The following is an 11,170-nucleotide window of genomic DNA, read 5'->3' on the forward strand; positions in this document are numbered from 1 at the left end:
TCATAAGAAAATAAATGTAAGTGGAATTCTAAATTTAGTATGACGAGGTAGCTTAGTGGAGCTACAATTTGTGTAGAGTACAGTAATCAAGCTTTCAACTCGATAATTGCCTAACATAATAAAAAAAATATATAGAAAACGCCACTTCTTCTATCTGTCTCTTAAGCAATATCTTAAATAAAGTTAAATAATATATTTCTAATCCATATTTTCTAACTTGAATATTTATGTTTAAAAACAAGATGATTATAACATAGAGAAAATTTAGAATAATAAAAATTTTATTTTAATTTAAAAGTATTAAAAATTTATCTTTAAAGTCTAAGGCCGATGTTCAAATTCTGTTCTTATTTCAAGATCGTCTTAAGTAATGTCTTAAAATGCTAATACGGCCCTCTGGTTGGTTTGTAGCATATTAAAACTGTAGCGGAAATCGAGATACCATGGATCGCGGAATACCATGGGTCATCGATTGTTTAACATAATCTAGAATGTTTTAATTAATACTACTGGTACAAAAAAACTGCTACTTCAATTTAAATAAATATTATAAAGGACATATAAGAGTCAAAAAATATTGATAACTGAAGGTGTTACATTAATAAAGTACAATAAGGTTTAATTAAAATTTAAATAAACATATGTATAGACATTACATGTTTCGGCTTCTTATTAAGCCCTCTTCAGATAATCCTTAAACATTTAGCAGTTCCTTAAGCAGTGCTTTCCAAGAAAACGAAATATCCTTCTCAATCGATTTGCAAGTCGAATGTTTGAACCATCTAAATATTGCATACTCGTATGTTACAATATGATATTATTTGTAATATGATTGAAGAAAGCTCATTTCAAATTTATCTATCTTTACACACTCATCGTACACACGAACACCTCAAATGTGATGGTCAAAAATTTAAACAATTAAAAACGTAGACACAACATCTAGTCAAATATATATAAAAATTCATAGAATAAATTATGAGTATTAAAAAATGAGTAAAATAAAATTATTCATAGTCTAAAAATTAAAAATTAGAAATTGTAAAAAGCTGACATTATAAAAGACTGATCTAAGATGTTATCAGTATTTCTCAAACCTTATTGATTTGAATTTTCGATAGATTGATATGTCATCATTATACACAAAGTCAAACTTTGTTTACAATAAACATATATTTTATTTATATACTTTATCAAAACTTTCCGTATCGGTTCAAAGATTTAGACTATTGATTTGTTTTTTTAATGTTTATCATTTCCGAGATCAGTTGTTTATTGTAACATAGTTCTTCGTCTAAAACTTTGATGTTATCCAATTGAAATTGTGTTGCGTCTGCAACACCTATATTCAGTCAGTTTCAATTTTCATCACTGTTATTTCTTGCTATTCTACTACATATTTTGTGTACTTATGGTACCCCGGACATGGAGCACCATGAGTCTCATTTCTTAAAAAATACATTTTTATTTTTTTCTTAAAAACTAATAAATATTTGCTAAATATACTTGTTAAATTTTAAAATATACATTATGCTTTAATTATGCTTAATAATTATTTTGAAAAAAATAATACAAAAATTTTTATATTTAGTGCTTAGTAGATGTACTTTTAAGAGTTTGAATTTTTTTGATTCATGGTGTCCTGGTCTCCCTTAAGACTTAAAACGATCTTGAATATAAGAATCGACTATGAATACCGCCCTAAATCTCTGAGACATTTTGAATAATAAAACTAAGAATTGTATTACTCAAAAAGAATTAAATTGGAAAGTCAAGATATACGTCTCAGTGACCGGACATGTACCTATTGGCAATTACATACAATTTATTATTATTAATCTCAAATGATTTTAATTACAATATTATAATTTAATTTTGTATTTAAAGATTATTTTAAAAAGCATTTGAAAGTAATAATGATACAAACAAGTATAAAGTTTCATCCGTCACTGGGATATTTACCTTCAATTATTAATTTTTTATGCACTTGACCATGGCATCTTGATAGTATCTCTGTGATGGTCATGTGTGTACATCAATCAAACGGATTTTAACCTCCGGATGCATCGAAACGAGACGGAGACACATAGTCGGCACATGTGTCACCGTAAGATCACATCCTGGGTGCCGATCGGCGTTGTCGTCGCTTTGGCCGTGGCCGAATTGAAAATAAATACGGTCTCGTTCGTCGTATCTGCGTATCGCCGGACCCACCGACCGGCATAAACGATAACGAAAATAGCGTTTAGCATTTAGCGCACCCGGTATATGTATGCTAGAGGCTGTATGCAGATCCTCGAATGACCGAGGTAGTGCCAAAAACGAAAAGATCACCTTTCTTCCGTCCTTGTTAGTACATTTGCATCGCACAAACTTGCTAGGTCTTTCGCGGACGCTGTGCATCCTAACGAAGTTCGACCGCACTTCCGAAATGCCATGGTTGCATAGTTGAAAACAGATCAACAACACAGTATATAAATAAGCATGCACTGTCATGATATTCTTATTATATTTATTTTAATATAATATATAATTATATATCTTTTTTAATATATTACAGATCTATAAAAATTTAACTAAAATGCAATTTTTAAATTTTTTAATTTTTGCACCCATAAGTGTTTTGATCCTTTAAAATTATTTGTAAGAAATAAAGTAGTGTTAAATATATTATTTTCATTTCAATGAATAATACATACTAGAGATTGAAATAATAAGAGATAATTTTCTTCATTAAAGCCTGGTTGCACCAACGTTACTTTGACTTTAAGCAAGACTTAAAATTCTCTCTGTCTCGTTTTAAAGCGAAAGAGAGACAGAAAGCTTTAAGCCTTGCTCAATATTAGTGCAATCCGGCCTTATAATCTTATAATAATTTAAAAATTTTATACGTATTTCTATTTTCTTTAGGTGACGTAAGTTTTAAAGCTCAATTGACGTCACTATCTCCATTGTAAATAGATATTTACTTGGAGTCAAGTGGAAATCAATTATTCATTTTCTCAGAGCCTGACGGCTCGATAAATTCTCGCACTGACATAATTTTCGACAAATGCATCTAATTTTTATTCGCATATTACTTAACTCATTTTTTATTTTTGTCTTTTGTTTAATTGTAATTTTCTAATAAATAATTTTGTAACTTAAAATTTAATCACTCAATTTAAAATGTAACCCTCTTTCAATGAAAAAAAATGGTTTTTTTTTGTCCATCAACATCGATTTTCAAAGCAAAATTACTGAAAGTAGTAAACCAGATTTATAGTTGCCACTAATCGTTCGTATACTTAAGCTGACTTTTAAAATATTTTTTACTATTTTTAAAACAGTGTTAATGGCGTGATACAAACACTACGCTTTACTTCACGACGAGAATGCATTTGACAAGAGTGGCCTTCACTCAAGAATCCACGCGTCACGTACTGGCAACGTCAATCTGGCTTAACATGTGTTTCATCACCTGCCAGGTACCGCATGCTTAGTGTCACCTGCTTATTTATGAATAATAAAAACTGCTATATATGTTAACATTAAAAAAAAAAAGATTAAATCACTTTTAATTGTGGTATTCCTAAATCACGCGATAAGTATGCAGACTTCAAGGTTCAAGGGGAGCAAAAATATATCAAGGGTGCTCATTGACAGGGAAACGTAAACTACGACGCGAGAGGACAAGATTGAGCAATCGAACGTCTTTTTTAGAATCGCATCTGTGCGTGGCTGAATCACGCGTGTATATTTAAAAAAACGACATATAACTGCATATATTTAGAATTAGAGTAAATTGCCGGCCATTGGCAATCGCAGCGCGAGTACGCTACGTATACTATCGTCACCGGACACCGCGTGATTCACTTTTGTAAATCGGCGGCAGTGACTTTCACGACTCTGATAACGAGCGAGTATCGACACCTCGTTATAGCTCTTCGCGGGAAAAAAATAAACTGCTTATTCGTAAAGTGTATTAGAGGTTGATTTGCAGTCGCTGCGCCACTCCGGAAATTAAGCGACGCCCCGCTTTTGTACTTCACGCAACGAATAAATAGAGCACGTACACGGTAACGACGCATCTGTATTACGGTACTGCAACTTCTCTCTCACATTAAAATGAGTCATTGCTCAACGAAACAGAAATAATGCAGGCGGCGTTGATTTATGTCGCGGAACGCGGATAAAACGCAAACGTCTAGCAAAACTGAACGAGTTGATTGAAGTGAGCCAAAGAAAAGAAAATGTTCTACTGTCAGTTACTCGTACTGTCTGTCGCAAATAAAACGATGATGAATTCTAAAGCCTAAAAATATAATTAAAAGTAAGTTTCAAAAATATAATTGAATAATTTCTCACATTATACTAATACGTACACATTTACTTAAAGGAAAACTTCTATCACTGAAAAAAATTTCCGGTTAAAAATGAACAAATCAGAAAAGATTCTGATCATAACAAACAAAATTCAGGTTATCCCAACTAAAATTATATTAGATGCAACCAAAAAATTCTGATTTGTCTATTTTTAAATAGAATTCCAATTAATACAATCAGACTCTTTTTGCCAGTGATCATATACACATCCTCGTAGAAGCCATTTCAATTTGTAGATAAGTTAAAACATACGCCTAATATACTTCATAAAACACATAAATCTCATAAATCTACACAAGGGACTGTTCCCTCAAGTGTTCGAGCGGAAACGTGAATGCGCGCAATTTTATATTAACGTTATATAACGCCGTTATATTTCTGCGCAATGTTCTTGGAACTCGTGTTTTCCATCCCTCGAATACGACATCATCGTACGGGTATTGTAACGTCTTAAATCCGAAACGTGTAATCTCGAGTGCATGCGAACTTGCGTCGAGCTGCAACGAAGGTATCAGTGAATGCTGCGGCGCGCACATTCTGTTCTCTTCCCGTCTTTCCCTCATCTTCCTCTTCACGATGGACCCGTTCGACCAATCGTCTCTCGTTGGCGGGGGTTGTGCCATAAATGTCGCGTGGCTTATCCCAGATCCCGTCACCAGATCGGCGCCACCGTGTACATCACCAACGATATACTAGTCCACACTTTTGACGGCAGCAGCCCAGTCTAAGGTCCAATCCCCGAACCGAACGGTCGCCCGAAATACTTAGGTAAAGGTCTACATCCTTTCTCTCTCTCTCTCTCTCTCTCTCTCTCTCTCTTTCTCTCTCTCTCTTTCTTTCTCTCTATATCTTTCTCTTTTTCTTTCTCTCTCGCTAATTGAGACAGGCGAAAACAATTTTTTTTTTTCTGAGAGAGAAAAAACCGAATAACGGAAGTTGCGGGGAAAAGTTAGCTGCGACGAAAATTGAAAAAGGGGTAACAAAGGGAAGAGAGGGTGATATAAGCGCCATTGTGAGTGCACCTAAGGGAGGAGAGCAAGAGGCTTCCTCTCAATCACGTGAAAAACGGCGAGATTTTACCGAACGCGTCCGCGATCTGCTGTGCGACAGTGAAGAAAGAAGCGCCTGGTCAGACGTGGTCCTCCTGCGCTGCCGAATTGCATCGCATATCTTTAGTAGGAACTCGCTCTTCCACTAACCCACGCAAGACAGCGTGCTAATCACGTTAACTCTCAATCATGTTCTCTACATTTTATTCTATTATTTTACGTGTGTACTTACAAGTATGTGTATTCATAAACTAATGATGTCACTAATTTATCGAAAGCTTAACCCTAGCAAACCACTCATGGGTCCAATGGAACCTTGCGATTTTTTACATTGCTGTTTTACATTTCTTTGAAGCATTGTAATTAATTGAAAATAAAATATATTATTTATTTAATTCGCATCTATCTGTCCTTGTCTGACTTCGAGATATAAATTTCACACGTTTTGAGCTAAAAAAAAATACGTATTCAGTCCAGAGATATACCGTGACGAAGTTGCAGGGTTTCGCAGATCCCGATGTGACCAGAAATAACAATAGCTTACTAGGGATAATAAGTTGACAAAACAATTTAGGCTAATAATTTTAATTAACGCATTCTTGATGTACATAATATTAATTATGTATAGTATGTAGAAAGTAATGTATATAAACAGAGAGATTGTAGAGTATTAATTTTATCATTATTATCACGGTTTATTAAGAGTTTAATAATAAATTAACGATAATTATATATATTCGAGATTCATTGTCTTAGAATTCAGAATTTTAATCTAATTTGATTAATCAGTATAATAGTTTATATTATATAATAGTTTATATGTTATTTTAATATATGTTATCTTTACTAGCAAGAGCGGTGTCAGTTATGTATAATCGCGACCTCATTCGTGATCTCATGTCTAGGACACTATTTTTGCTTTGCGTGACCAAATTGCTACCCGTTGCTATTTAAAATGACGTTCCTCTCTGACAGCTGTATGTTTAAAATCGAGTAGGAATCGTGCAAAAATATGCGAGTATTTCAGAAAAATAAATAAGTAACATGAATTTATACACTTGGATCTGTATCGCAATATATGTACCTACTTTTTCATATAAATATTCACGCGTTATTGTCAATTTTTTTGTAAAATTGCATTTACATTTTAAATAAAAATTTGTTGATTGCATTATAAGAGATTATTCAATTATTCGATAATTTATCCCCCTGTCAGAAAAAGCAAATTTTACTTCTATATTGGATATATTGATATTTGGCATTTTTTTTAACTATTCGATATATATTATTATGTAATTAAAAATGTGAGATATATACGCGTTCTACAGATGATCAAGTGCAATTATTTTATTTTCAAATAAAATTTCCAAAATTCAAAGAAGGAAAAATTTTTAATGTGTTTTATTGATTACAATAAATTTATTATCGCCATGGGATTACAAAATTAATATTAATCCATCACGTCGCAAATCAGAAACACAAATTATTTTGCATTTATAAATTTATAAGAATCTACGAAGATAATCTGCTCTTAATAGACGATGATTTCATTACAAAAAAATCGCTTGGAGTACAAAAAAGTAAAATGCCTCGTGTACGAGGCATCTCTTGAACTTTAAGACGGTCCTTGTTAACGTCAGAAATTTATCGTCTCTGGTCTTCATGCCGATTGTATTCTCGCCTCCGGTGAATTCTAATTTCGTGAAAGCAAGACTTGGCAATGGCAACGCAGCGCGTCGTCTACGGTTTCCTTTTTATTGCAATACCAATTTGAGACTCGCGCGGCACAAGCGCGCCACGCCTGACGATCGTCGAGCTTATGCCAATCGCCCGCAAGTGGTGGATTGTTTATAATAATTGGCAAAGATTTGTTTAAAGCTTACATAACGCAAGCGCGCGCACGATTGCGTATTTATATCGCTGGCCGAGAATAGCCGATCCGTGCGTTCCGCCAAGACCGATGCACGTCTGCACATAGCTGTTCCCTTTCTACTGTTAAAACTCAAAACAATTTATCTGTTAGTCAAGAAATCGTCGCGACTCGAGCTTTGTGTTCCTATCGACTTTTTCTAGTTTTCATTCAGAAGGAAAAATCTCGCCGAGCTTAAACGGCACGTCTGATTGGATTGGGGCATTATTATTTTTTGATCGCGTCGAAATCAAACTTAACACTGTTATAGATATCTAAGTGATTTAACGTCTATCATAACAATCATAAAATCTAATCTAGAAATCAGTTTTGTCGATTTAAATATACAAAAAAACGCGTTCTTAGCTTTCATTTAAGATAAACTTTGACTGATCCGCCAAAGTTATGGTTGTGGTATAAAACTGAGAATTATTTTATTGCCATTATTATCTCGTTTGTATAAAACTTTACTCATCGTCTCTATTCAAAAGTGCATAAAAAAATTAACATTTTTTTTAATTTGTCATCTTTTTTTTTTATGTTAAAAATGGACATTTTTAAAAATCTGTCATCTTTTCTTTTTATGTTAAAGTAACTTTTGTAGGGGGGACGAGGATCTATTTTTAAAGTTTTACAACTTTTCTTTGTAAGATTTATTTATAATTCATTATTTCATCGTAATTTTTCCTCAAAATATGACACTATTCCACGCCATAGTGACTTTTTTATCCTCTTAAAATTGAATATTAATAGAAATTATGTCTCTCGCATATAAACTCATAATAATTTTGCTCGAAAGATATAAACGAATGTAAAAAAAAAAATAGTGCATTAAATCAAGATTTATTTCATGGAAATTCGTGTGAGCGATGATAATCGCATAATGTTACATATACATATATTCTGGCTAATTGTGAGACGCTGTCGATCACTACTACTTTCCAAAAAACACACCAAATCAATAGAAAGTTAAAATGATTTCATTTTGCCGTCATAAACGTCAAAGTAATGATTTTTTTGTTACAAAATTTGCTATTTATTGACTGATTTAATAATACTATTTGTTGACATTAAGAATAAAAATGTAGTTAAACTTTGATTTTTTGTTAACTTTTGTGTATTCCTTGGATTCCCACGCGACTGTTGTTTTCGACTGAGTAACTTACTGCGGTTTTTTCCGTGGTGCCAATAAAGTTTCAGCACATTAATCTTGACCCCGCCGGAATTTTAAAATCCAAAATCATGGATAATTTCCTCATAAACCCATATAATAATCCATATATATGTGTACTACATTATTCGATGTATACGAGTCATCGCATGACACCATATGGCGTCATACCGGCGCTAATCTAAAGATTAATGTAGGGATGTGCGAAAGTTTTCCTTCGTGTGATTTCCTTCGAGACAGTCACGCGGATTTCGGGAGCTTTTAACAAGTCACGCGAGCTCTGCAGAATCTAAAGAAGCGTGCACTTAGGAAATTCGCGTTCGACCGCCCACCTCCTGCCAAGTCGTCAACATTAGTTTCTAACACTAGCTAACACTTTCCAACTCTGCCGCGTGCACAAGTCACTTTCATTTTTAGAAATAATCGTTATAATATTTAATCATGAAATAGACACTTAATAATAATTCTGTTCATCATACAACATTATATTCTCTAACAAAAAAAATTTTTCTTCAAAAGTAATATAACAAGAAAATTATTTTTAAATTATGAAGGATTGAAAAATCTAATAGACTAAATCTAAAACTGTTTGTATGTGAATATATAAACAAATGAATTTATCAACCAGAAAATTTTTACTACGAACGAAAATTATGTTCCTATGGTATAGCTTAAACAGTGCTTGTTATATGTAAACAATTTTATTAATATATTTTCTAATATCTAGAAGAGGGCGATTTCAAAAGTCGTCCGGTAACAAAATTCGTTATAAAAATTATAAAGTTACTTGAGATGATAAAGACAACTTATTTTATAAAGGACTATTTTATAAAGTTTATTCTCAAATTAATTCAAAGTGGACTTTACTTTAATAGGATATATAATGTATTATTATTTAATCAAGCCGTATTATGTCAAGCTTGGCTGTCTTGCGAGATCGCGTGGCGCGGGATTTTCAGCCAAGAATGCTAAAACGACAGGTGGAAGCGCAGTCGTAAACCGTAATCTTTTTGCAACGCATTGGGAGAGTCAACTAAAGCTTCGCACGTGTAGCAAGAAGAGTGCCAAAACCTCTTGATTATTTAATTTTCTCGTCACATGTCTTTCATGGCGCATATAATGACGTATTCATAAGACATGTATACGCGAATTTTTGCATTTTCAGTGAATCACAAAATTATTAAATGATAAAAGAAAAGAGAATTCTAATTACGGTATTTTTAATTGTACGTAATAGATGTTTCTAATGAAAATAATTAATATTATTTTTCTATAAATTATTAGATTATTAGATTATAAGATTTATTTTAATATTTCTTAGATTCTATTCCTAGTTCCGATTTTCCAAAAAATTATGCCATATTGCGTATTAATATGAAAAAATTATTAATATAATATTTATAAATCGTTTTAAATAAGCGATTAATTATTACAATTAAAATATTCATGTGATTAACATTTGCTTATTCATAAAAAAACAATAACTAACACATTAACCAAATTGAAATGTTTCAACGATAATTAATTTAGTTTTCAAATCGGCTGTAAGGATAGTGAGACGTATTGCAGTTTTTGGATCTATGTCCCAGATGATTCGAACGCGCCATATATATTTTTAGAAGCCATCTAGATTACCACGTTGGTCCAGATGGGGATTTAATCTACCTTCTCTACCTCGTGTGCCTTTACCACGCGATTTATATCTTTCGACTGCGTTTTTCTTCCGGCGGTTCCTGCATTACTCGACTAAGCGTAATAAAAATGCAATTTCTCGCGACATTCTCGTCTCCTGACTCAATTTATATTTATATTACTTGCTGCTGCAATATCTAATTTTTAGAAATGTTTGATAAATATCTCTTAATTCTTAGCTTTGACGTGAAAATGTGCGCAAATTGGTTAGCGTGTCAAGCACTCGTGACTCGATCCATTTTCATGCGGATACGATTTTAAGGTCAAGATATTCTCGGATGATCTAGAGTGGAAGTAGCTACGATGTGAATCAAAGAATTAAGATTCCGAATACGCAACTTTGGAAATTTTGTTTTTACACCTAATCCAGTATATTATGAATTTTTAATATTTATTATAGAAAGATGTTTTAAGAATAATGGTATAAAAAAATTGAGTTCTCCAGATAGATATTTATAAAGTGTAATCTTCATACACCCTTAACTCACAAGGCATAAACATAACGAAGAACATAAAAGCGAAAATTTGTATTATATTCGTTCGTCGAGGTCTAAATTCGCAAGGTTGGAGTTGCCATAGCTGCGGCGAGGTTTTACGAGGTCATTATCGTTGGGACACACTGGTACCATAAGTCTCCAATGGGGGTTCGCGAAAATCGGTCAAAGTCAGACGGAGACTCGTTGACTATGCTGCCTCGAGTGCAGCTTCTTTCAACGCTTCCACCTGTTACCAACTAAAAACGGATCGGGGCCCGGGCAGTCTAAATATAGAGACCGCGAGGGCGCGAATCCGGGACTCTTGCGTCACGGCGCGTCGCTTGTGGGCGCCGCGACGCCTTCCTTTTTGCTTACTCGAGAATGCAGACTGGAGAACAAATCACGAGAACTTTGAGAGCCCATCTCTCTCTCTCTCTCTCTCTCTCTTTCGGATGATTTTTAAATGTTCGAAGACTGAATTAAAGCATTCAATGCAGCAGCCTAACAC

General features: G+C 33.3%; 1 protein-coding gene across 4 annotated transcripts in view; it reads left to right on the plus strand.

Annotated features, from left to right (window-relative positions):
* The first annotated feature begins 5,004 nt into the window (after positions 1-5,004).
* The window catches only part of LOC108747911, a 28,270-nt gene continuing 22,104 nt past the window's right edge, over positions 5,005-11,170 (plus strand). Inside the window, exon 1 of one of the 4 annotated variants that reach the window (XR_001939277.1) lies at positions 5,005-5,133. The gene's annotated coding sequence lies outside the window, so the exon portion shown is untranslated. Of the gene's footprint in view, positions 5,134-5,277; positions 5,541-11,170 lie in introns of those variants that run through there. The other 3 variants (XM_018485814.1, XM_018485812.1, XM_018485813.1) reach the window with 3 other exon arrangements.

This window comes from Trachymyrmex septentrionalis, unplaced genomic scaffold (genome assembly GCF_001594115.1).
Source record: "Trachymyrmex septentrionalis isolate Tsep2-gDNA-1 unplaced genomic scaffold, Tsep1.0 scaffold202, whole genome shotgun sequence".
In the NCBI taxonomy this organism is placed as follows: domain Eukaryota; kingdom Metazoa; phylum Arthropoda; class Insecta; order Hymenoptera; family Formicidae; genus Trachymyrmex; species Trachymyrmex septentrionalis.